The sequence below is a fragment of the Callithrix jacchus genome, chromosome 10 (genome assembly GCF_049354715.1).
Source record: "Callithrix jacchus isolate 240 chromosome 10, calJac240_pri, whole genome shotgun sequence".
In the NCBI taxonomy this organism is placed as follows: domain Eukaryota; kingdom Metazoa; phylum Chordata; class Mammalia; order Primates; family Cebidae; genus Callithrix; species Callithrix jacchus.
This window is the reverse complement of record NC_133511.1, coordinates 79,666,186-79,692,474: the sequence shown is the minus strand read 5'-3', so window position 1 is coordinate 79,692,474 and position 26,289 is coordinate 79,666,186. Positions and strand designations below refer to the sequence as shown.

The following is a 26,289-nucleotide window of genomic DNA, read 5'->3' as shown; positions in this document are numbered from 1 at the left end:
AGACCTTCTTTGGTTCATTCACCAATGTAACCGCTGTGCCTGACACATGGTAGACACTCCATAATTTCCTTAATGTTTATTGTATTAGAGGAAAGAATGAACTAATTAATAATGTAAATGAAGGGCATTTTAAAATAATGCATACAGAAAAAAGTTTATTAACAGGACGGCAAAAGGGTTGAATCAGCTGTTTCCAAAAGAGAGACTAAATTCTGGTCACTAAATTCTGGGAGAGATATCCCATGGCACGTAATTGATGGCCACTGATCTTGTTAAACTGATTACAGAACCTTGGCAAAAATGCTACTAAAGAAGCTATGGGGATTTCAGTTCAATGAGCCTGAACATTCTATTCATTGAAAAGAACCAAAATGAAATGGACTGCCTGTAGGGTAGTAAATGTTGTATCGCTATGAAGCAAAATGCCATTTTCTGAAGCACCTCATGCATTGGGCAGAGAATTAGACTAAACATGTTTTAAGGTCCCTTTGATATGTCACTTTCTGAGTATGGCCGTCAGGGATCTACACTTTGACCGGGAAGCAGAATATGGTTTCTTCTAGAAGCTGCTGCAGGGCTATGCACCTGGAGCAAACCTGGAACAGAAGCCAAGAGGCATTCTGGATGGCATTCCCAGGGCTGTCTCCCACTTCCAGGGAGTCCTGGCTGCCACTGCAGAGAGAACCCAGGCAATGCTGGGTGATTCCACAGGGCAGCTCATAGAGACAAGTGAAATAACAAATTTTTCCCTTCCATTAGGGACTTTCCACCAGAATATACCCAAGAAAGGCAAATGCCTAGCTGTAGCTAATCAAGTAACTTCTTTACTTACTGCCTCATTCAGCCTATAAAAGCTGGCTACTCATGCAACTGGGGTGCAGCTCTTCAAATCTCTTTGGGTTCTGAGTGCTGCCCAATACATAAATTGCCCTTTGCGCAAATAAGCTCTTTTAAATGTAGTTTGTCTCAAGTTTATTTTTTAACAAAGAAAATACCTATTACCCTTGCTCCTTTTTCCCCAGTGCTGGCTTTTACTTCAAATTGATGTTGAAAATTCATAATATTCTTTTTGTCCACTCCACCAGCCTACCACCAACATAGTGGTTCTTTACCTCCGACTTTTCTTCCTTTCTACTTCTATAATTGCCTGTCTTGTGTTCTATGCAGTCAGGATCTTTAAATTATTAGACATAGAAAATGACAATTTTAGGATTTGTAAGAATTTTCTTTATTGTAGGGTGGAGGCTGCAACTTGCCATTAGGGCAGACTCTACCTTTTGCTTTGTTGTTCTTTTACTTATATAGAAGTCTGGCAGGTGTCCACCCAAGACATCATTCTAATACAGATGCATCAGACTGCAAATGTTAAGTATTCAGTTTAGTGAAAGGAATTCCTTCATTCACATATTTATTCAACAAATATTTAAGTGTCTATATATCAGCCACCATGTTAATGGCTTGGAAGGAATTTTGAGGCAACTAAGGCAGCCTTAAGGGCAGTTTCTATACTGACATTGGAAATATTTTCATCTGGAGTAATATTGCCCTCTCCATCCTCTACATCTCCATCTTCAGAGTCAAAACAGAGCCCCATGTGCTCAGTGGACAATTGATCCTCCAGAGGCCTCCATATCTCCAGGAGGAGTCTTGAGGGACCACCAGAGATCAGAATCTTCCTTGACAAGGCTCCAACCACTCTCTTCCCTGTCAATATTCACAACTTCAGCCTAGCTGTCGCTGTCCACCAATTAAACACCCTGGGAATATCCTCAATTCACCAGGGCTGAATTGAATATCCCCTTTGTCTCCGTTTTGGTCATTCATTGCAAGAAACCTTGGTTTCTCAGTTCATCCTCCGTCCCCCAGATCTAATCCCCATAATGTCCTGTACACTTTAAGCCCATATCATAACCCTCTTCAATTTATAAAAACTTCTACCATCTGGAATTCATGGTCATAACAAAAAATATTCCCCAAGCCCTTGAAGCTTCTCTAAAAGCTTCCTCCATGTCCTGGATCTAATGAAAACCTAACTCTTCCTTAAGTACATTGCTTCCCCTGAAGCCCTCTTAAGGGGCAGCTGTTTTATCTCTCACATCCCTCCTGTCACTGGAGCCAGCAGTGGGGTAGGTCCTTCTTATTTCTCATTGTTGCTTCCCAGCCATTCTCCTTTCACCTCCCTTAAAAGTCATAGCTTTGACTCTCCCATCACTACTTTATCATCTGCTATCTGTCATTGTTGCCATCGTGCACTGAACCCTGGATGACTCCCATTTGCTTCTTCAATATTTGGAGGTCTTCTCTCAAAATCCCTCCCTCCCACTCTCCTCTTTTATAATCCTAAGTGACTTTAATATCCATATATTTGATCTTGCCAATATTCTCACCTCCAGTTCTTGACCTTCTTTCCTCCAGTGATCTTGTCCTTATGAGAATAAATGAAGAGCTTGTCCTTTGGCAAGGGAGTCAGCAACCAAGACAGTGAATGAGTCTCTATGTTTGTGGGAATCACAAAGGCAGACAACTTTATGAAGAAAATTAAAGGGAGGGCTTCAAGTCTGGTCTAATTGGAAATCATTGACATGGTTAAGCTGGAGACAGGCTCACTACAAGTTGGGCATCTTATATGATTCGTTTGGGGAATATATATGGCTTTTCTTGGTTGGTCCTGAGTTGGAAATGGGGCAAGAAATAGGGACGCTGTGTCCTTGACCAAGTCCTGATTGTTGTAGGCTGATTGCTGCAGAGGTTGTGATTTGGCTTCCCAGCTGGCTGATGCGAAGGTTGAGTGTCACAGTTTTATTGTAATTTAAGGTCTGGCCATGTCCATTTGTATATTCAGTGTCTCAGCCTCTACCCTTTCTTAGCTACTCCCTTCCATGGCCATGACCTGGACCTCATCATTACTAAGAACTCACTCAATTTCAGGCTTCCTTTCTCGATCCTCTACCTCCTATTTCTCTAGTTCACTTTCTCTGACTCTCCTTCCCCAACAATCCATCCCAAGACCTATAATACTTTTGCTGTTCAAAACTACCACTACCTCATCCATATGTCCTCATTCCTCTCTTTACCCAGTTGAAGTTCTATCATCATTTGTTATAATCACTCCCTTACATGCTCCCTCACTTCCTTTGTCCTTCACACTTTTTTTTTTCACCTGGCAAAATCATAACCAAGTTTCAATCCAACACCTTACCAACTCTACACCTGTGCCCTCACAGCCACCTGCAGCTACTAAAAGCCCAGAACCATGCTGGCTGGCAAGAAGAAATCCAGGGTCTGTGGGCCTGCAGCTTATATCTTTGGGGGCTCTTTTAAAAAAGCAATGCAAAATTTTAAATGCAAAATGGCCAAGACCCTCCCAGCCAGGCCTTTGAAAGGATCCATGCAAGCAAATGAGAAGCCCTGAGGCTTAAGTTTCATTAGCTGCATGACACATTTGCACCTGCTGACTGGCCACTCACCTCAAGTGGACTTTTAATGCTGCCCATCAATTATACTCTGTCTCCACTATCAGGTTCCTAAATCGCTATCTCAAAGAGAAAATAGAAGCAATAAAAAGCAAGCACTTCCACAAGCCCCCAGAGCCCATCTGTGCCTGTGTCCTCTGCCATTCCCATTACTACTGATGAACAGCCTGTGCTGTTAGCAGAGGCCAACCCTAGATCCCACCTCCTCCCTACTCAAGGACATGGCTCAGGCAATCCTCCATCCCCATTCATTCTGTCTCTCTTTCTCTCTCTTACACACACACACATGCACTTTCTCTACTGGATCCGTCCTATCAACAAACACACATGCTGTAATGTTAAAAATTAAAGAAAACTTTCTTGATTTCACTTTCCCTTCAGCTCCTATCCTACTTATCTCCATTTTATAGCAACTCCTCAAAACAGTTTTCTCAGTGCCTCCCTTGGACCCAGTCAAGATGGTTTTTGCCTCTATCACTCCATTAGAACTCCTAAGACACCAAGGATTTCCAGTCTGATGAGCCAGATGACCATTTCTCAGGGCTCTTCCCTCACTCATCTGTGGTGTTGGACACAACTGAATCACTTCATCTTCCCAAAGCCGTCCCCATTTCATTTCCAGGATACTGTGCTCTCATGGTTTTTCTCCTACCTCACTGGTGGCTCCCTCTGTTCCTTTGCTTATTCGTAAGGTGCGGGCTTCTCAAAATAGTAAATGGCTTGTCTTATAGAAGATGTAGGGGCCACAAAACCCAGGAGCTAGGGGACTGCGCAGTGGAAGGGTTTAGGGTCACTTTGTTGACCTTCAGTTGTAGACGAGATTCTTGGAGTGTGGATGTGACTTGGTTTCAGAAGGGGGCTTCCACTTATGGATTGGGGTGGGTTTAAAACAGGTTCTGATAGTTACTAATTTGTATGACCAATGAAAAATGACCTATTTAGTTTAGAGTATAAAACTTTATCTCACTCCGCACTTTCCTGATCTCTAAATGTTGGAGTGCTCCAGGACTCAGTCATTGGATCTCTTATTTTTTCTACCCACACAGATTTTCTTGGTAATTTTCTCTAGCTTTATGGCCACTTTATCCATTAGGCATGGCGGGCAGTTTCTAAGGCCCATGATACTTTTAAGTTCCCATGAAAATGTTTTAATTTCTTTTAAAGTTACAGGAGAAAAAATGAGTATAATAAATTCAGCCTAGATTGTATTCATCCTTATACATCCACACATATATATTTGGGTGTGTGTGTGTGTGTGTGTGTGTGTGTGTGTGTGTGTGTATTTATATATACATGGAGGTGCTCCTTGACTTATGATGGGGTTATGTCCTAATAAACAGCAAGTCAAAAATATCATGTCAAAAATGCATTTAATAACCAGATCAACCCATTATAATGTTGAAAACTGTGAGTCAAACCATTATAAATTCGGCTGCTCCTTGCTTAATGTTTGCTAGACTATAAACACCATAATGCTAGCCCCAACTCTATTTTCTTAATCACTGCCCTCAGGGCATAGTACAGTGCCTGACGTGTAATGGGTGTTTAGTAAATATATATGGAATAAATGAAGGAATAAACTTTAAAAATGCATTAAATACACCTAACCTCCTGAACATTGTAGCCTAGCCAAGCCTACCTTAAGTATGCTCAGAACACTTACATTAGCCTAAGGTTAGGCAAAAGCATGTAAGACAAAGCCTCTTTTATAATAAAGCACTGAATATGTCATGTAATTTATTGAATACAGCACACTGTAGAGTACAGATTCACTGTTCACCCTCATGGTTGCATGGCTGCCTGTCCAGCACTGTCCAGCACTGTGAGAGATGATCTAACACATATGGTTAACCCAGGAAAATATCAAAATTCAAAATTCAAAGTACAGTTTCTACTGAGTGTGTATCACTTTTACACCATTGTAAAGTTGAAAAATCTTAAGTTGAACCACCAGAAGTTGGGGACTGTGTGTATGTTTTAATGAAGAAAGAGGCCCACAAAGGCATAATTGCCTAGGCCCCACAATAGTTATAATGTGACCCTGATTCTTCTGGTTTTAAATACCTTCTAGATACATTTACACTACTCGCAAACTTATTTCTCCAGCTTGGACTTTGATATGGTTTGGCTGTGTCCTCACCGAAATCTGAACTTGAATTGTATCTCCTGGAATTCTCACATGCTGTGGGAGGGACCCAGAGGGAGGTAATTGAATCATGGTGGCCAGTCTTTCCCATGCTAGTCTCATGATAGTAAATAAGTCTTGTGAGATTGGGTGGTTTTATCAGGTGTTTCTGCTTTTGTTTCTTCCTCATTTTCTCTTGCCGTTGCCATATAAGAAGTACCACTCACCTCCTGCCATGATTCTGAGGCCTCCCTAGCCATGTGGAAATCCAAGTCCAATCAAACCTCTTCTTCTTCCTAGTCTTGTGTATGTCTCTAATAGCAGCATGAAAATAGACTAGTACAGATAATTGGTACTAGTAGAGTGGGGTGCTGCTGAAAAGATACCAAAAATGTGGGAGCAACTCTGGAACTGGGTAAGAGGCAGAGGTTGGAAGAGTTTGGAAAGAAGACAGGAAAATGTGGGAAGGTTTGGAACCTCCTGCAGACTTGCTGAATGGCTCTGACAAAAATGCTAATGATGATATGAACAATAAGGCCCAGGCTGAGGTGGTCTCAGACAGAGATTAGGAACTTGTTGGGAACTGGAGCAAAGGTGACTCTTGCTATGTTTTAGCAAAGAGACTGGCAGCATTTTGCCCCTGCCCCAGAGATTAGTGGAACTTTGAACTTGAGAGAGATAATTTAGGGTATCTAGCAGAAGAAATTTCTAAGCAGAAAAGCATTCAAGAGGTGACTTGGGTGCTGTTAAAAGCATTCCATTTGAAAGGGGAAATGGAACATAGAAGTTCAGAAAATTTGCAGCCTGACAATGCAATGGAAAAGAAACACCCATGTTTTGAGGAGAAATTCAAGCCAGCTGTAGAAGTTTGCACAAGTAGCAAGGAGCCTAACGTTAATCCCCAAGTTCATGGGGAAAATGTCTCCACGCCAAGTCAGAAAACTTCATGGCAGCCCCTCCCATCACAGGGTCAGAGGCCTAGGAGAAAAAAGTGGTTTTGTGGGTTGGCCCAGGGTCCCCCTGCTGTGTGCAGCCTAGGGATTTGGTGCTCTGTGTACCAGCCATGGCTGAAAGGGGCCAATGTAGAGCTTGGGCTGTGGCTTCAGATGGTGGAAGCCCTAAGCCTTGACAGTTTCCAAGTGGTGGTGATCCTGCAGGTGCACAGAAATCAAGAATCAAGGTTTGGGAACCTCCGCCTAGATTTCAGAAGATGTATGGAAACACCTGGATGTCCAGGAAAAAGTCTTCTGCAGGGGCAGGACCCTCATGGAGAACCTCTTGCTAGGGTAGTGTGAAAGGGAAATGTGAGGTTGGATCCCCCACACAGAGTCCATACTGGGGCACTACCTAGTGGAGCTATAAAAAGAGGGCCACCATCCAGATCTCAGAATAGTAGATCCACTGGCAGCTTGCACGGCTTGCCTGGAAAAGCTGCACTCAATGCCAGCCTGTGAAAGTAGCTGGGAGGGAGGCTGTACCCTGCAAAGCCACAGGGACGGAGCTGCCAAAGATGATGGGAACTAACGTCTTGCCTCAGCATGACCTGAATGTGAGGCCTGGAGTCAAAGGAGACAATATGGGGTCTTTAAAATGTGACTACCCCACTGGATTTCAGACTTGCATGGGGCCTGTAACCTCTTTGTTCTAGCCAATTTCTCCCATTTGGAACAGCTGTATTTACCCAATATCTGTACCCCCATTGTATCTAGGAAGTAACTAGCTTGCTTTTGATTTTACAGGCTTAGACAGAATGGACTTGCCTCTCGTCAGATAAGATTTTGGACTGTGGACTTTTGGGTTAATGCTGAAGTGAATTAAAACTTTAGGGGACTGTTGGAAAGGCACGATTGGTTTTGAAATGTGAGGACATGAGATTTGGAGGGATCAGGGTGGAATGATATGGTTTGACTATGTCCCCATTCAAATCTCAACTTGAATTGTATCTCCCAGAGTTCTCACATGTTGAGGGAGGGACCAAGGGGAAGGTAATTGAATTATAGCAGCTGGTCTTTCCCATGCTATTCTCCTGAAAGTGAATAAGTCTCACAAGATCTGATGGGTTTATCAGGGGTTTCTGCTTTTGCTTCTTCCCCATTTTTCTCCTGCAACCACCATGTGAGAAGTGCCTTTCACCTCCTGCTGCCATTATTCTGAGGCCTCCCCAGTCATGTGGAACTCTAAGTCCAATTAAACTTATTTTTCTTCCCTGGACTTAGCAGCATCATGAAAATGAACCAATACAGACCTCTAGCCTGAACTCCAGATTTGTATATGCCTCTCCATATCTTCATAGAGTACACAAATTGACCTGTGGATCAGGTGAATCTAGGTTTGGGGGACCTGAAGCTTATAAATATACCGGGGTCCCTCTTTCAGAAGAGAAAAAAAGCATAAAAATTGGCACAATTGAGGGTGAGAAAAAGAATCACAACTAAATCTGAATTTTAAAAAGCCAACAAGAGGCTGGGCATGGTGGCTAATGCTTATAAACCCAGCACCTTTGGAGGCTGAGGTAGGAAGATTGCTCGAGCCCAGGAGCTCAAGACCAGACTGGGCAACATAGTGAGATCCTGCCTTTACAAAACAAAATTTTAATTAGTCAGATGTGGTGGTGTGCACCTATAATCCCCACTACACAGGAGGCTGAGGCTGGAGGATCGCATAAGACAAGGAGGTCAAGGCTGCAGTGAGCCATGATCATACCACTGCAGTCCAGCCTGGGTGACAAAGTGAGACCCTGTCTCAAAAAAATAAAATAAAAATAAAAAGTCAATAAGAACTGTGAATATCACAAAATCTAGAAAAATAACATTTTCATTAATTAACTATGAGCTTTGTAATATATTTTCTTACCATTTTGGGGGTACATTGTCTCTTCATTTTGTATGTCAAGAATAGAAAGGCAATTGGATCTTTCTTTTAACATGGTTAATGAAAAGTAAACATTCAATATTGATAGTTTTTGAGAGTTTCTTTCCACTTCACAACTAGTGAATAGTAATGTCACATATTTTTAGGATTGTTTTCAAATTTGGGAAAATCTCTGTTGAGTTGCTTTCCTATGAGCTGTAGTATTTCAAAACAGTTTGAGCTTTTCTATTCAGTAATTGAACATAAGTACTTTTTTGAATTGATAATACTTATTAACCAGATTTGGACAATTTCTTATTGTACTGGCACATTCTGAGTTTTGGTTTTTTTTTAATTTTTTATTGAATTTTAGGTTTTGGGGTACATGAGCAGAGCATGCAAGACAGTTGCGAAGGTACACACATGGCAGTGTGCTTTGCTTTTCTTCTCCCCTTCACCCACATTTGGCATTTCTCCCCAGGCTATCCCTCCCCACCTCCCCTTCCCACTGGCCCTCCCCTTTTCCCCCCAATAGACCCCAGTGTTTAGTACTCCCCTTTCTGTGTCCATGTGTTCTCATTTTTCATCACCTGCCTATGAGTGAGAATATGCGGTGTTTCATTTTCTGTTCTTGTGTCAGTTTGCTGAGGATGATGTTCTCCAGATTCATCCATGCCCCTACAAACGACACAAACTCATCATTTCCGATTGCTGCATAATATTCCATGGTGTATATGTGCCACATTTTTCCAATCCAGTCTATCATCAATGGGCATTTGGGTTGATTCCAGGTCTTTGCTATTGTAAACAGTGCTGCAATGAACATTCGTGTGCATGTGTCCTTATAGTAGAACAATTTATAATCTTTTGGATATATACCCAGTAATGGGATTGCTGGGTCAAATGGAATTTCTATTTCTAGATCCTTGAGGAATCGCCACACTGTCTTCCACAATGGTTGAACTAATTTACACTCCCACCAACAGTGTAAAAGTGTTCCTATTTCTCCACATCCTCTCCAGCATCTGTTGTCTCCAGATTTTTTAATGATCGCCATTATAACTGGCGTGAGATGGTATCTCAATGTGGTTTTGATTTGCATCTCTCTGATGACCAGTGACAATGAGCATTTTTTCATATGATTGTTGGCCTCATATATGTCTTCTTTCGTAAAGTATCTGTTCATATCCTTTGCCCACTTTTGAATGGGCTTGTTTGTTTTTTTCCTGTAAATCTGTTTGAGTTCTTTGTAAATTCTGGATATCAGCCCTTTGTCAGATGGGTAGACTGAGAAAATGTTTTCCCATTCTGTTGGTTGCCGATCCACTCTAGTGACTGTTTCTTTTGCCGTGCAGAAGCTGTGGAGTTTCATTAGGTCCCATTTGTCTATTTTGGCTTTTGTTGCCAATGCTTTTGGTGTTTTGTTCATGAAGTCCTTGCCTACTCCTATGTCCTGGATAGTTTTGCCTAGATTTCCTTCTAGGGTTTTTATGGTGCCAGGTCTTATGTTTAAGTCTTTAATCCATCTGGAGTTAATTTTAGTGTAAGGTGTCAGGAAGGGGTCCAGTTTCTGCTTTCTGCACATGGCTAGCCAGTTTTCCCAACACCATTTGTTAAACAGGGAATCCTTTCCCCATTGCTTGTTTTTGTCAGGTTTATCAAAGATTGTATAGTTGTATGAATGTTGTGTTGCCTCCGGTGCCTCTGTTTTGTTCCATTGGTCTATATCTCTGTTTTGGTACCAGTACCATGCTGTTTTGATTACTGTAGCCTTGTAGTATAGTTTGAAATCCGGTAGTGTGATGCCCCCCACTGTGTTCTTTTTGCTTAGAATTGACTTGGCTATGCGGGCTCTCTTTTGGTTTCATATGAAGTTCATGGTGGTTTTTTCCAGTTCTGTGAAGAAAGTCAATGGTAGCTTGATGAGGATAGCATTGATTCTGTAAATTACTTTGGGCAGTATAGCCATTTTCATGATATTAATTCTTCCTAACCATGAACATGGAATATTTCTCCATCTGTTTGTGTCCTCTCTGATTTCGTTGAGCAGTGGTTTGTAGTTCTCCTTGAAGAGGTCTCTTACATTCCTTGTGAGTTGTATTCCAAGGTATTTTATTCTTTTTGTAGCAACTGCGAATGGCAGTTCGTTCTTGATTTGGCTTTCTTTAAGTCTGTTATTGGTGTAGACGAATGCTTGTGATTTTTGCACATTGATTTTATATCCTGAGACTTTGCTGAAGTTGCTTATCAGTTTCAGGAGTTTTTGGGCTGAGGCGATGGGGTCTTCTAGGTATACTATCATGTCGTCTGCAAATAGAGACAATTTGGCTTCCACCTTTCCTATTTGAATACACTTGATTTCTTTTTCTTGCCTGATTGCTCTGGCTAGAACTTCCAGTAGTATATTGAATAGGAGTGGTGAAAGAGGGCATCCTTGTCTAGTGCCAGATTTCAAAGGGAATGCTTCCAGTTTTGCCCATTCAGTATGATATTGGCTGTTGGTTTGTCATAAATAGCTTTTATTACTTTGAGATACGTTCCATCGATACCGAGTTTATTGAGGGTTTTTAGCATAAAGGGCTGTTGAATTTTGTCAAATGCCTTCTCTGCATCAATTGAGATAATCATGTGGTTTTTGTTTTTGGTTCTGTTTATGTGGTGAATTACGTTGATAGACTTGCGTATGTTGAACCAGCCTTGCATCCCCGGGATGAATCCTACTTGATCATGATGAATAAGTTTTTTGATTTGCTGTTGCAATCGGCTTGCCAATATTTTATTGAAGATTTTTGCATCTATGTTCATCATGGATATTGGCCTGAAGTTTTCTTTTCTCGTTGGGTCTCTGCCGGGTTTTGGTATCAGAATGATGTTGGTCTCCTAAAATGATTTGGGAAGGATTCCCTCTTATTGGATTGTTTGAAATAGTTTTAGAAGGTATGGTACCAGCTCCTCCTTGTGTGTCTAGTAGAATTCGGCTGTGAACCCGTCTGGACCTGGGCTTTTTTTGTGTGGTAGGCTCTTAATTGCTGCCTCAACTTCAGACCTTGTTATTGGTCTATTCATAGTTTCAGCTTCCTCCTGGTTTAGGCTTGGGAGGACACAGGAGTCCAGGAATTTATCCATTTCTTCCAGGTTTACTAGTTTATGCGCATAGAGTTGTTTGTAATATTCTCTGATGATGGTTTGAATTTCTGTGGAATCTGTGGTGATTTCCCCTTTATCATTTTTTATTGCATCTATTTGGTTGTTCTTTTCTTTTTAATCAGTCTGGCTAGTGGTCTATTTTGTTGATCTTTTCAAAAAACCAGCTCTTGGATTTATTGATTTTTTGAAGGGTTTTTCGTGTCTCAATCTCCTTCAGCTCAGCTCTGATCTTAGTTATTTCATGTCTTCTGCTGGGTTTTGAGTTTTTTTGATCTTGCTCCTCTAGCTCTTTCAATTTTGATGATAGGGTGTCAATTTTGGATCTCTCCATTCTCCTCATATGGGCACTTATTGCTATATACTTTCCTCTAGAGACTGCTTTAAATGTGTCCCAGAGGTCTGGCACGTTGTGTCTTCGTTCTCATTGGTTTCGAAGAACTTCTTTATTTCTGACTTCATTTCTTGTTTACCCAGTCAACATTCAAGAGCCAGTTGTTCAGTTTCCATGAAGCTGTGCGGTTCTGGGTCGGTTTCTGAATTCTGAGTTCTAACTTGATTGCACTATGGTCTGAGAGGCTGTTTGTTATGATTTCAATTGTTTTGCATTTGTTGAGCAGTGCTTTACTTCCAATTATGTGGTCAGTTTTAGAGTAGGTGTGATGTGGTGCTGAGAAGAATGTGTATTCTGTGGATTTGGGGTGGAGAGTTCTGTAAATGTCTATCAGGTTTGCTTGCTCCAGGTCTGAGTTCAAGCCCTGGATATCCTTGTTGATTTTCTGTCTGGTTGATCTGTCTATTATTGACAGTGGAGTGTTGAAGTCTCCAACTATTATTGTGTGGGAGTCTAAGTCCTTTTGTAAGTCCTTAAGAACTTGCCTTATGTATCTGGGTGCTCCTGCATTGGGTCCATATATGTTTAGGATCGTTAGCTCTTCTTGTATCGATCCTTTTAGCATTATGTAATGGCCTTCTTTGTCTCTTTTGATCTTTGTTGCTTTAAAGTCTACTTTATCAGAGACGAGAATTGCAACTCCTGCTTTTTTTTGCTTTCCATTAGCTTGGTAAATCTTCCTCCATCCCTTTATTTTGAGCTTTTGTGTATCCTTGCATGTGAGATGGGTTTCCTGTATACAGCACACTGATGGGTTTTGGATTTTTATCCAATTTGCCAGTCTGTGTCTTTTGATTGGTGCATTTAGTCCATTTACATTTAGGGTTAATATTGTTATGTGTGAATTTGATACTGCCATTTTGATGCTAAGTGGCTGTTTTGCCTGTTGTTGTAGATTCTTCATTATGTTGATGCTCTTTAGCATTCAGTGTGTTTTTGGAATGGCTGGTACTGGTTGATCCTTTCTATGTGTAGTGCCTCTTTTAGGAGCTCTTGTAAAGCAGGCCTGGTGGTGACAAAATCTCTGAGTACTTGCTTGTTCGCAAAGGATTTTATTTTTCCTTCACTTCTGAAGCTCAGTTTGGCTGGATATGAAATTCTGGGTTGAATGTTCTTTTCTTTACGAATGTTGAATATTGGCCCCCACTCTCTTCTGGCTTGTAGTGTTTCTGCCGAGAGATCTGCTGTGAGTCTGATGGGCTTCCCTTTGTGGGTGACCCGACCTTTCTCTCTGGCTGTCCTTAGTATTCTCTCCTTTATTTCAACCCTGTTGAATCTGACGATTATGTGCCTTGGGGTTGCTCTTCTTGCGGAATATCTTTGTGGTGTTCTCTGTATTTCCTGCAATTGAGTGTTGGCCTGTCTTGCTAGGTGGGGGAAATTTTCCTGGATGATGTCCTGAAGAGTATTTTCCAGCTTGGATTCATTCTCTTCGTCCCCTTCTGGTACACCTATCAAACGTAGGTTAGGTCTTTTCACATAGTCCCACATTTCTTGGAGACTTTGTTCATTCCTTTTTGCGCTTTTTTCTCTGCTCTTGGTTTCTCATTTTATTTCATTGAGTTGGTCTTCGACTTCAGATATTCTTTCTTCTGCTTGGTCAATTCGGCTATTGAAACTTGTGCTTGCTTCACGAAGTTCTCGTATTGTGTTTTTCAGCTCCTTTAATTCATTCATATTCCTCTCTAAGTTATCCATTCTTGTTATCATTTCCTCAAATCTTTTTTCAAATCTTTTTTCAAGGTTCTTAGTTTCTTTGCATTGATTTAATACATGATCTTTTAGCTCACAAAAGTTTCTCATTATCTATCTTCTGAAGTCTAATTCCGTCATTTCGTCACAGTCATTCTCCGTCCAGCTTTGTTCCCTTACTGGTGAGGAGTTTTGGTCCTTTCTAGGAGGCGAGGTGTTCTGGTTTCAGGTGTTTTCCTCCTTTTTGCGCTGGTTTCTTCCCATCTTTGTGGATTTGTCCGCTGGTCGTCTGCTTAGTTGCTGACTTTTCGATTGGGTCTCTGAGTGGACACCCAGAATGTTGATGATGAAGTATTTCTGTTGCTTGGTTTTCCTTCTACCAGTCTAGCCCCTTCGCTGTATGACTGCTGAGGTCCGCTCCAGACCCTGCTTGTCTGGGGTGCACCTCTAGCAGCTGTGGCACAGCGAGGGATGCTACCAGTTTCTTTTTCTGCTATCTTTGTCCCAGGATGATGCCTGACAATTGTCAGTCTTTTGGATATAGAGGGGTCAGGGAGCTGCTTGAGGAGACAGTTTGTACTTTATAGGAGCTTAATTGCTGAGCTGTGCACTCTGTTGTTCATTCAGGGCTGTTAGGCTGCTATGTTTGATTCTGCTGCAACAGAGCTCATTAAAAAAACCCTTTTCTTTTCTCAAATGCTCTGTGTTGAGGGGTTTGGACTTTATTTTTGGATGTCCGTTGAGGTCCTGCCCAGTTAGGACGCAGACTAGCCACTGTTTGCCTGCCGAGGCTCCGCCCTGCTGTTGTGAGGCTCGCCCTGGCTCTGCTGTTCTGCTGTGTTCTCCACCACGCCCTGCGGCGGAGTCTCTCTGTTGTAGCGGGTTGCCTCGGCAACGGCAGGCTGCGTCAGCAGTGGGCGTGTATCTCAGTTGGGACGGGTTGCCTCGGTAATGGTGGACGCCCCTCCCCCTCAGAGCGTCTCGGGCCATCTGCACGGGGCTTGTTTGAAATCACGGTTTTGTTCGTCCCACTGGGCCACCCCCTAACGCTCTGTCCCTGCAATCCCCTGGGCTGGGCTACTGTCCAAGTCTAGCTCAGTCTCAAGTCCAGCCCTCTCACGTCTCCGGTTGCCGGTTCAATGGGGCACCCAGACAAGCGCACCCTGTGGGGAGCGCTGGGTAGGGCCGGCCGCCACCACCCCGGCTGCCGGCTTCGCCAGGCAGAAGTTCTGCCTGGCGTCCTGCATCTCCACTTCACTTGGGAATTTCCCCGTTCCATGGGCAACAAAGATCAGTCTGGAAATGCAGCTCAAACTCACCTTTCCGCGGACACAACGAGAGCTCCAACCCTGGGTTGTTCTCACAGCGCCATCTTGAGTCCTCTCCCACATTCTGAGTTTTATATTAGCTTCATTAATGTAAATATTTTTGTAAAGTTAGCCGTGTGTATTTAATTCATTTCATTAATTGGATTGTCAAATGTATTGAATTATCAAGTTTATAACTTCTATTTTGAATTTATCTCTTTCTTAACAAATTACTGCTTTCAGTGTAATCTGAAAAAATTGTTACAATTCACGTCTCAATATCAACATAATTTCTATTGCTTTTACTATTCATCTTTATTATTTTTGTTTCATATTTTATTAATGTTTATCTAAATCTTCTCTCAGTTCAAGAAATACATTTCAAGATGACAAATGGTACTCTTCAAAAATATTCAAAACAGTAGTCTATAATTTCTCACTCATTTCATTTAAACTCAAAACATCTCTCTAAATTGCATTTACAGTAACATATTCATGCATTACCTAATACATATTTTTATCAAGAAGATATTTATTGTGTAATTATAGTTATATCTACTCTATCATCCAATATATTCCTAAAGGAGAGAACTACCATTTTGACTTGGCCCTGGTGCAAACGGAATGCTCTGCTTACAATTTTATACAATTGACTATTAGGAGAATGTTCCATAGACTAGTTCTGCCTCCATATGTTTCTGTTCTTGGTCTTTCTATTTTCAACACAAGCATCAAAGTGATCCTGTTAAAAAACAAATCTGATCATGTCAATATTTTGCTGAAAGCCATTCAATAGATTCTTACCCCGCTGTTAGTAGGAACTCATAGAGCCCCAGCTGTCTGGACCAGTTACCTCTCTGACCTCACCACCTACTGCTCTCCCCTTTCAGTTTGCCCAGCTCCTTGCTCTTCCTTGAAATCTCTTGGCTTCTCTGCCTTAGGGACATTGTGCATGTTATTCTCTCGCTTAAAATGCTATTCTGCTCGCTATATCCATGGTTAGCTTTGTCATCTCCTTCAGGTCTTTACTTGAAACATCACTTTCTCAGTGAGGACTTCCTTGATCACTCTATTTAAAATTGTCCTCCCAACAGTGCCTAGTCTTTTTATTTTCCTCTATATCTCGTCATCAAAAGCACTATTTATCACTAAGGTCTATGTAGGTGTTCAATAAAAATTGGTTGATTGAATCAATGTCCAAAAGCCAGAGGCTTTCCTCTTGTTTTTGTTTCTGATTTACATACAACTTAAGTAGGAATCCTTCTGAAATATCATTGCTCATTCTAGGGAAACATGTGTTTTGTCAAGTATTAGCACATTCATTTTCTCAACCAACAAATCAACAAGCTTTGGTGTTTACTGCATGCCTAACACTCTACTCAGTACTGGGTGCACATTGGTGAAGGAAAGAAACAGGGTCCCGACTCTCCTGAAGCTCATGGTTTCTGAAGAGACAAAGGCTATGAAGGCAAGTTGATCGGAGCCAGCTGGCTTGGCTTGTTGCTACATGTGTTTACTCAGGACTGGGCAAATCCAATTTCTGAGATCTGCTCTTACCATATTTCACAGATGCATTAGTCCCAAACACACAACTAAAGAAGACACCAACATCATATGCAGTAAATTTCAGGCTAGGCATGGAAGATAATAGAAGTTTAAGAAACAAAACCTGTTTCCTCAAGTTTCTTCTAAGTCTGTGCCAATAGCTGTAATAATTGAGACTTGACAACATCTATATTTCTAGAGAAAGGAGGGGCCCGGGAGACTGACATGTTAGGCTTTTAGGTAGCTTTCAAGCAGTAACATTTAGATTCTGATAAACTTAAATATTCAGGGTAAGGAAGGAGACTCCTTCTTTTTCTTTTTCTTAAAGCCTACAGCACCCAATAGTTCCAGGTGTCTCCCATCCAAGTTCTAACCAGGCCCAACCCTGCTTAGCTACCAAGATCAGAAGAGTTCAGGGTGGTATGGCCATAAACAAAAGACTCCTTTTTCTTAAACTTCTAAGACCACTTCCCCTTTGCCTTGCATTTCAAAAGGAGAGGTAAAAGTTGAAAATAGAAGCACAAGGTCAGTGGAGGAGACAAAACCGGGGCCACTAGTCAGACTTGGGGTTAAAGATCAAACCCCCCACCCTAGTTCCTATCCTGTCTAGAGATCACAGGCATGGTATGGAGGAATCTTCTCCAGAAGGCACTGTTCCTGCTTAAATCATGATTAGATCCCCACCTAAGTCACGTACCCCTCGCTTACCTCATTGATCACGACCCTGTCAATTGTACCCTCTAAGGTTGTGAGCCTTTAAGAGAGGCCAGGATTTTCTAGTCGGGTAGCTTGGTTCTTGAGACACGAGTCTACCAAGACCCCACATGAATAAAAAACCACTTCCTTCCCAGTTTGGTGTTCGAGAGGTTTGATCAAGGCTGTTCCTGCTTCAAGAGAACATGTACATCCATTCCCCACCTCAAGCTACCAGACTTTTCCAAAAGCCTTCCTCAACATGTTCTCACATGGCCATGATATTTTTAATATGTGTAACCTATGTGTTTTAATACACAGTATTTCACAAGTTTTCATCGTTCCCAGCAGAATGTGGGCCGAGGTAGGGGTGGTATGAGGGAGATGCTCACCATGCAGAAGTTTGAGAGCAGCAGCCGTTCAAAACCAAAATCAACTATATTTCCTCTGAACTTAACAAAACACACCTCATGTAAGTAATATTCATCCAACATATGGCCTAATTGAAAACACATTTCTAGTAAAATTTTATCCTCTATTGATTATTTCTAAGAGTATGAATACTATGCAAAGTCAAAGAAAAAAATATTTTAATATAAATGCACATTTTTGTGGTAGAGAAACAACAGAATATATAAAATTATTTTCAAAACAAGTGTGAACACAAATGAACTAAGCATTCCATGTATGATATTAAAACAAACAAAATAAACTAAGAAATATGAGGGAATCAATAAAGACAAAAAGCTGAAATAATCACAAATCAAAATGCCAGCAGAAATTATAGATAAGCCCAACACTTTAGCAAGTTTGACTAAGAAAAAATGCAATAAGGACAAATATGTACATCAGGAATGAGAAAGACGATATAATCATAGTTATGAAAATAGTAAAAATTATAATATTATGTAAAATATTGTCAATAAAATTTCAAATCTAGATGATACAAACAATTTTTCCAGCACAGTATAAATTACCAAAATTGACTCAAGAAATAGTAGCCTACCTGAACATATCAACAACCAAATTAGAAAGGTTTTGGAGATCCACCACTTTAAAAAATGAAAATTAAAAAGAACAACAGAGAATGGTTGTTTTACAGCAAGCTCTAACTAACTTAAAGGATCATATAATCCTACCTATTCAAACTGTTCCAAAATAGATAAGTGGAAAGTTTTCCAAATAATTTAATAAATCTAGTATAAACTTAATACCCAGGCCTAAAAAGTAGCATCCAAATGAAAGTAAACTAATCTTATGCAAAAATTCTAAAGAGAATATTCACAGCTGGTATAGTGAAAAAATATGATCAAGGCAGATTTATACCTCACTGAAGTGTCACTAGCACTATAACACTGTTAGCAATATATAATTGTCCTCTGCTGGCTATGCTCTTTTCCATTAAGTTGAAACATCTGTGGGGTCAAGGAGATAGGCCCATTTGGAGTTGTGCCCTATACCCACTCCCTGCTTACAGACCACACTCTGGGTGTTTAGGACCCTGAAATTCCTGCCCAAATGTTCCTAAAGCCATCTACCTAGGCTTCATAGACCTCTTTCCCTGTCCATTCTTGTAAGAGTGGACTGCGTTGTTGGAATGCCACACCTAGACTCAAGGTATGGTCAAGAGTGACTCACTGAAGAGAGTATAAACACAGCTTGAAAGCATTAGTTACTGTGTGTACTAATAAGGAGTGATAGCTCAGTCTGTACATCTAGAAAAAATACTATAAAGTGGGTGGCTTCAAAACAACAGAAAATTATTTCTCACAGTTCTGGAGTCTGGCAAGTCTAAGGTCAAAGTGCTGGCAGATTTGGTGTCTGGTTAGAGCCTGCTTCCTGGTTCACAGATGGTGCCTTCTCACCAAGTCCTCACATACTGGAAGAAACCAGGCAGCTCCCTGGGGCCTCTTTCTAGAAGAACACGACTCCCATTCATGAGGTTTCCATCTTCATGGTCTAATCACATCTCAAAGGCCCATGTTCAAATTCTGGGTGGCCACAACATTCAGGTCATAGCAGATGAGAAGTTAAGGAGGGCAGACCATGGGCCAAGTACTAGCTTTTCCCATACCATTACTCACAGTACAGGGCTCTGAGGGATATAAGAATTCTAAATTTGAACCTGGATTTCCTGGTTATTATAAAGATATAATTGTCAGATAAGAAGATAAACCATATTCTAGTCAACAGTTTATTAACTTGATTTATAGCTTTTAAATATGTAGTTATTTGGTAAGTAAGCCTTCATTTTTACTCTTGCTCTAGGAGCTGCAACTGTCAGGAGTGATCCAGCCCACCTCTTCCAGATTTGGCAGAGGTAAGAAAACACTAGAACACTAATGAATACATCATGAGCAAATATTTTATATATATATGTACACTTCATGACCAAAACACCAAAAGCATTGGCAACAAAAGCAAAAATAGACAAATGGGACCTAATCAAACTCCACACCTTCTGCACGGCAAAAGAAACAGTCATTAGAGTGAATCGGCAATTGCATATATATGTATATATATATATATGTGTGTGTATATATATATACACATGTATATACACATATATGCAAGGATGTATACTTAACTATACATGTATGCGTATACATCTACCTACACACGTCTATTATCTATAGAGAATATGTGTATGTATACTTATCTGTATGTACCCACAAAAATATTTACATATTATGTGTATGTGCACACACACACACACACACACATCAAAATAAGCACGGGAAAAATTGGAGCTTCTTATTGCAGGAAAGATGGAAAACTAATAGATGCTGTTTCTCTTCTCCCCTAATAAATTGAAAATGAAAAAAAAATTATAAAGAGACTTACATAATGTAAGAGCCAGTCTCAGCAGCCTCATCCTTGGCAGATTGAATGGAGTTAAGTTGTAAGAGGAAAGAAATTACATGCAGAAGTTGATTCCATCCAAAAGCATGGGTGGATGCTGGGGTCGGTATTAAGATGCTATATACAAACAGAGGTTTTCACTGTATACCCCACTCCACTTTGCCCTGGGCAATCATCACAGAGAACTGCAAATGGTAAGGTCCTTCCCCATTGCCACAATTAAGCTGCCCCTCTCCCAACTCTATATACTCTCTGGCCAGATAGGACACCCAGGATGCCTGATCTTTTTGAATCAGAAGTGTGGCAGGACGACTCCATGAGCATACTCATCAAGCTGATACCCTAATTGATATAAATTGACACTGTTCCAAGGGGAATAAAGTAATGGCAACAGCTGGAAGGGAATTGGCATGATCCAGTTAGTACTTTGGCTCCAAAAAGCAGGGAAGCCTACTAGGATGAGTAACAGCTAGCTAGGTCCTGAGCATCCACACAACACCAGTGATGAAAAGTGGCTGTATCAGTCAACACTTGTTGTGTAACAAAGCACCCCCCTCCCAAATCTTAGTAGGTTAAAACAATTATTTATTTTTAAATCACAGATCTGGAGGTTGGCCTGGCTGTGGCAGGTTAAGGCTAGGCTCTACTCCTGTGTCTCTCACTCTCTGAGCCAACAGGCCAGCCCGCATGTTCTTTCCATGGGGATGGCAAAATCTCTGAGAAGCAATTATAAACATTGTAAAGCCTCTTGTGCCTGGGCTTGAAACTAGCACACCTTTAGTTCCACCTCATTACATTGGCGAAAGCAAGAGATGAGAATGGAAACAACCCAAATGTCCATGAGAAATGGAATGAATAAACAAACTATAACGTATTTGTACAGTGGCATGTTATTCAACAATAAAAACTACCAAATTGCTGACATGCACATCATGGATAATAGAAAGTGATATTTGAAAAGATACATAAAAAATCCCTAAAGTCTTCTCATAGAGCAGAACACAATGCCAAGCAGAGCCATTATCTCAATTTCTATTGTCCACCCCCCGGCCCCCGCCACCCATACTAGAGTATCACCCCATGGAGTGGAGTACAGAACAAGGTACCTTCTCAGACATCCCCACCAGCAATTAACTTTTCTTTCCTGACTCACTTCCTCAATGCTCCAGCCCAGACAATTGCAGCTCCTCTGTGTGGAGGGGAAGCGATTACTCCATAAGCATTTTTCCAAAGTTATTGTTGAAGCTCAGGCCAAGCTTTAAAGTTTCAAAACAAAATAAAATTACATATTTTATTTTCTTTGCATTTCTGCCATAACAACCCAACTGTGAAGGCTGAGAATGCCAAAGTCTAGTTTAAGAGAGGCTTGGTGGCCGGGCGCGGTGGCTCAAGCCTGTAATCCCAGCACTTTGGGAGGCCGAGGCGGGTGGATCACGAGGTCAAGAGATCGAGACCATCCTGGTCAACATGGTGAAACCCCGTCTCTACTAAAAATACAAAAACTTTGCTGGGCATGGTGGCGCGTGCCTGTAATCCCAGCTACTCAGGAGGCTGAGGCGGGAGAATTGCCTGAACCCAGGAGGCGGAGGTTGCGGTGAGCCGAGATTGTGCCATTGCACTCCAGCCTGGGTAACAAGAGCGAAACTCCGTCTAAAAAAAAAAAAAAGAGAGAGGCTTGGTAAGGGGGAAAAAGGGAGGGAAGATAAATTGCAGAGGGAAAACATGTCAATTATTATTTTTAAATATTAACCTACCTCATTTACTTCTTGGAATAAAATATTTTTTAACAAGAAGTTTAAAAGCATATGTTCTTTCTTAGGGAGAAAAAAAATGAATCTTCCTCAAGGCTTTCCATTTTATGGAAACATTAACATCAGTGGGAGATCCCTGGTTAGCACTCTTTGGTTCCTTTGATGAAGTTGTCGACCCTTTTCGAGAGCTACATTTCCCTTGCTTTCCCTGAAGAAACGCTATGGCTCTGAAAACATTCTCAATGAGCAGCCCTTGGTAATGGAAAGAGACAACAATAAGCTGATGTTTGATGCTCCCCATTAACACCCTACTGACCCCCAATATGTCAGGCTTCTTAGGTATCCTAAGGCGTAAACCCCTGATGGAGGGGAAGGGTGATATTTCAAATACTCTTCATTAAAAATATAGAAATTATTCTAGAACCAAAACAATCCAACACCTGAAACTAATTTTTGACACATTCATGGGCTTTAATGATAGCTTCGTCAATTGAGTCTAGTCACAAGGGGGAAGAAATCATGTTTTTCTTAATGACCTGCCAGATGATGGATTTGTTTGGTTATGTACTTTACTCTGACAAGTTTCAAAGGAAGGAAAGAGAAAGGAGGACAAGCTCTGAGTGTCACATCATAACTGAGCTTGACAGAGAGGCTTCCTGGAGTCTCAGTGCTGAGTCAATCTGAAAACGATGAGGTAGGCTGGGCAGATTAAGGAAGTGGTGTAATATTCTTCCGAGTAGCCTTGCTGCTCAGTGAGGTTCATGGACCAGTGGCATTGGCTCCCGGGAAGCTGATTATAAATGCACTGTCTCAGGCCCTACCCCAGATCTACCGAATAGAAATCTGCATTGAACAAGATCACTTGGTGATGCTCAGGCTCATTAAAGTTTGAGAAGCCCTGGTTAAGAGCCTGAGATTTCTAGTGAACTTAAGTGAGGATTCCAACTTCACTTACTGCTAGCTGTGAATAAAGCATATTGAGCCTGTCTCAGCCATAATTTTTAGTCTGTAAAATAAGTGTAATGATACCTACCTCATGGAATTGTGAGATAAAACAAAATAAGCACTTGGTATAATTTCAGGTGTGTAATACATTTTGAATAAATGGTAAATAACAGTACTATTGGGGCTTCTCTTGTCCATTCATTTTTGAAACCAGAACTGATTTCAAATCCAAATTTTATAACTGAAGAGCTGTATGATCTTAGTTATGTCAACTAACTCTTCTAGGCTTCGATCTCTCCATCTGCAAAATGGGCATAATTTAAATGTCAGGGCCTCTCAAGCCTTAAGTTACAGACTAATTACATAAGCAACAGCATAAAACTTCCGGAGATCTCTGCTACCACAGGGCTTGCCCTCTCTCACTCTTATGCTGAGACAGATGCCATCTCTGTTCCTCCTCAATGCCTTCTCGGTGCAAAGTTTGGATCTGATACCAGTTTCCACAAGAAATCCACTTACTCCAAATGTTCTGTGAGTTGGGTAGAATATCCTAAGGATTTGAGCAGTGGTTCACAAAGAGAGATCATATTGCATACAACACAGTCTCATGCCATCATCTGGCTCTTGCCCTTTGTATTACGAGTCCACTCTCAAACTGCTATAAAGTACTGCTTGAACTGGGTAATTTATAAAGGAACGAGGTTTAATTGACTCACAGTTTCATATGGCTGGGGAGGCCTCAGGACACTTGCAATCATGGTGGAAGGCAAACGGGAAGCAAGGACCTTCTTCACACGGCAGCAGAATGAAGATGAGTGAGGAATGAAGAGGGGAAGAGCCGCTTATAAAACCATCAGATCTCTTGAGAATTCACTCACTACCACGAGAACAGCATGGAGGAAAACCATAATTCAGTTACCCCCTATGATTCAGTTACCTCCACCTGGTCCCTCTAAAAACACATGGGGATTTGGGGGATTATAATTCAAGATGAGATTTAGGTGGGGACACAACAAACCAGATCACCCTTCCTCCCCGCCTCTACCCTCATCACAGCCCTCCTCAGGAATGAGATAACTTCTCTCTTCATCATCCAGAAGGAAGCTCAGCTTTAAAAGATGTAGTAGGACAAGCTGTTTGTTCTCATTCCAGTGCCATTACTACTGTTTACTCTCTCTGGGCCTTCATTTCCTCATCCCTAAAATGGGCAAGAGTTCCTCAATCACAGGGATGGCATGAGAACTAAAGGAGCTGTGAAAATGCTTCTGGAGTGCCTGGTACACAGTTGGCTGGTTATCAAGTGATTGCATCCTGACTCCAATCCTCCTCTCTTTCTCACTCTGCTTTCTGATGCTGGGACTGGTCTTGGCAATTCCCTTGGCTGGCTCCTAGTCAGGCTCTGCCTGTCAGGGATGCCACAGCAGCTTGAATGTTGGAGGAGTGAAGGACGCTTCCTCCTTGCCATTTGCTTCCTGATCCTATCAGCATTGCCCCCAGCAACATTGCTTCACCCTGGCAGCAACAGCAATGGGTTCCAGGAGCACAGGCAGTTCTAGTTTGCAGTCATTCCACACTTTTAGAACCAGCTTCCTGGTGCCTCTCAGAAATATAGCACCAGCCACCACACCTGCTCCTCTGAAGTCAGCATTTCAGCTCCATGGCCTCTTCTGCAGGCTCTAAGCTCAGAGCCCTGGGTCTATTTGAGAAGAACCTAATCCTTAGAGGGCTAAGCCCCAACTGTGGAGACACATCCTCCAAGTGTTTAAATTTTAGTAATCTTACACCTTTCCTTCATTCCCCCATCCCTAGGGGAAGCAGCTGCTTCCAGCGGCCACTACCTTTGTGATACCTCAGTGTCCCCTTTTTGCCTTGTCAGTTCTCCTCTGTATCCTGGCAGATAGCTGAAACTGTGACCAGGTTTCTAATAGGATTCTTTCTGATACAGAAAATATGTAAAAAAAATTCGTTTCTTTCCAGAAAATAAAACCTACCTTTTAAATATCAAGTTTTGCCACCAATAAAGATATTCACAAGAACATGCCAATGGCTTTTGAAGAAATTTCCAAAGGAAAAATTTTAAACTATTTGGGTTCTGACAGCATTGTTGATATAGAACTGTAATCCCAAACATTTGGGTAAAAAAAGAGTCAAAACGTGTTTCTAGAGTAAAAAAGGCAGTGTTAGGCTTAACTCACATGGCAGAGCTGATACGTAATCTAGAGAGATGTTACCTGTGTAGACACCAGTGTAGGCAAGACCAGGGAGGAGCCCTGATGCAGCAGGTGCAGAATGTCACATTTCCAGAGGTCAGGGAGGTCACAGGCCAAAGTTAAAATTCATGGAATTTAAGAGAAACTCGAAATAGCAGTTTGGTGAGTGAAGCTGAAAAGTCTGAGTTGATCACACTTTAATAAGAAATGCTTTGAAGGTGCTGGCCATGACTTAAACAGAAATTAAAATGGAACTGAAAATAATGTTTTATATGTATTCGTAAATTTAATTTTAGTTTTCGAGACAGATTTACTCTGTCACCCAGGCTGGAGTGGCACGATCACGGCTCACTGCAGCCTCAACCCCCTATTGTTCAACGACCCGCCCACCTCAGTCCTCTGTTTGGCTGAGACCACAGGCATTTTCCACGACTACTGGCTAATTTTTTTTTTTTTTTTAAGTTTTTTAGAGACAGGGTCCCACTATGTTGCCCAGGATAGTCTTAAACTCCTGAGCTCAAGCCATCTTCCCACCCTGGCCTTCCAAAATGCTGGGATTACAGGTGTGAGCCACCATGCTCGGCCTGTTTTATATTTATTTAATTAGGAAAGATCAATGGAAAGTTCATAGCAGTGATCTTGCTCTACAACTGGCACCTGCACATAGCCGGCGGCCATGTACATAGAGCAAAATGATAATTGCCTGAAAGAGCCACAGCAATGTTGATCTCCTTTGGCCCAGTCATTCCATTACCGAAAATTAATCCTAGGGAAATAATTCAAAAGAATTTTTAAAAACCTACATTTGTGAATATATTCATTGAACTGTTACATACAAGAATGAAAGATAAAGTAAATAAATGGAGAATAACCAAACATGTCATATTCACTTGACGAAGATTATGTAAAAAACATGGAACATTTTTGTGGTATGCTATTCAGTAGAAGAAAATCAGGGAATCAAATACAGAGGAGACAAAAAGAAAGGATACGAGAACAAAGGTTCAGTAATGTTGCTCTCTGTTGCCACAGGGATGAGCACAAGGAACACTCTGAGAGTCTTGTTCCAAGGCGCTACGCCAGCAAAAGATGGCTGGGCAAGCTGAGTAGAAAACAGAAGTAATTCATGAACCTTTCCCACCTGTGGTATAGGGTTGACTCGACCTCCCGGTCCTAAACGAAGAGACATTTTCATAATCTTTGGGAATGTGTGTGTGTCTCACTAAAGGAAAAATGGTTTTATTATAGACTGCAATCCCTCTCTTCCAGGGGGGAATAAGCAGAAGAATTTTGAGGTT

The 26,289-nt window shown here is 41.4% G+C and overlaps 1 long non-coding RNA gene across 1 annotated transcript in view; it reads right to left on the bottom strand.

Moving 5' to 3' along the window:
* Positions 1-25,851, bottom strand: part of LOC144578129 (uncharacterized) — a 48,377-nt gene extending 22,526 nt beyond the window's left edge. Inside the window, exons 1-2 of the long non-coding RNA XR_013523316.1 lie at positions 25,695-25,851; positions 25,013-25,136 (exon numbers count right to left, since the gene is read on the bottom strand). This is a non-coding gene — a long non-coding RNA (uncharacterized LOC144578129). The remainder of the gene's footprint in view (positions 1-25,012; positions 25,137-25,694) is intronic.
* Positions 25,852-26,289: the final 438 nt, after the last annotated feature.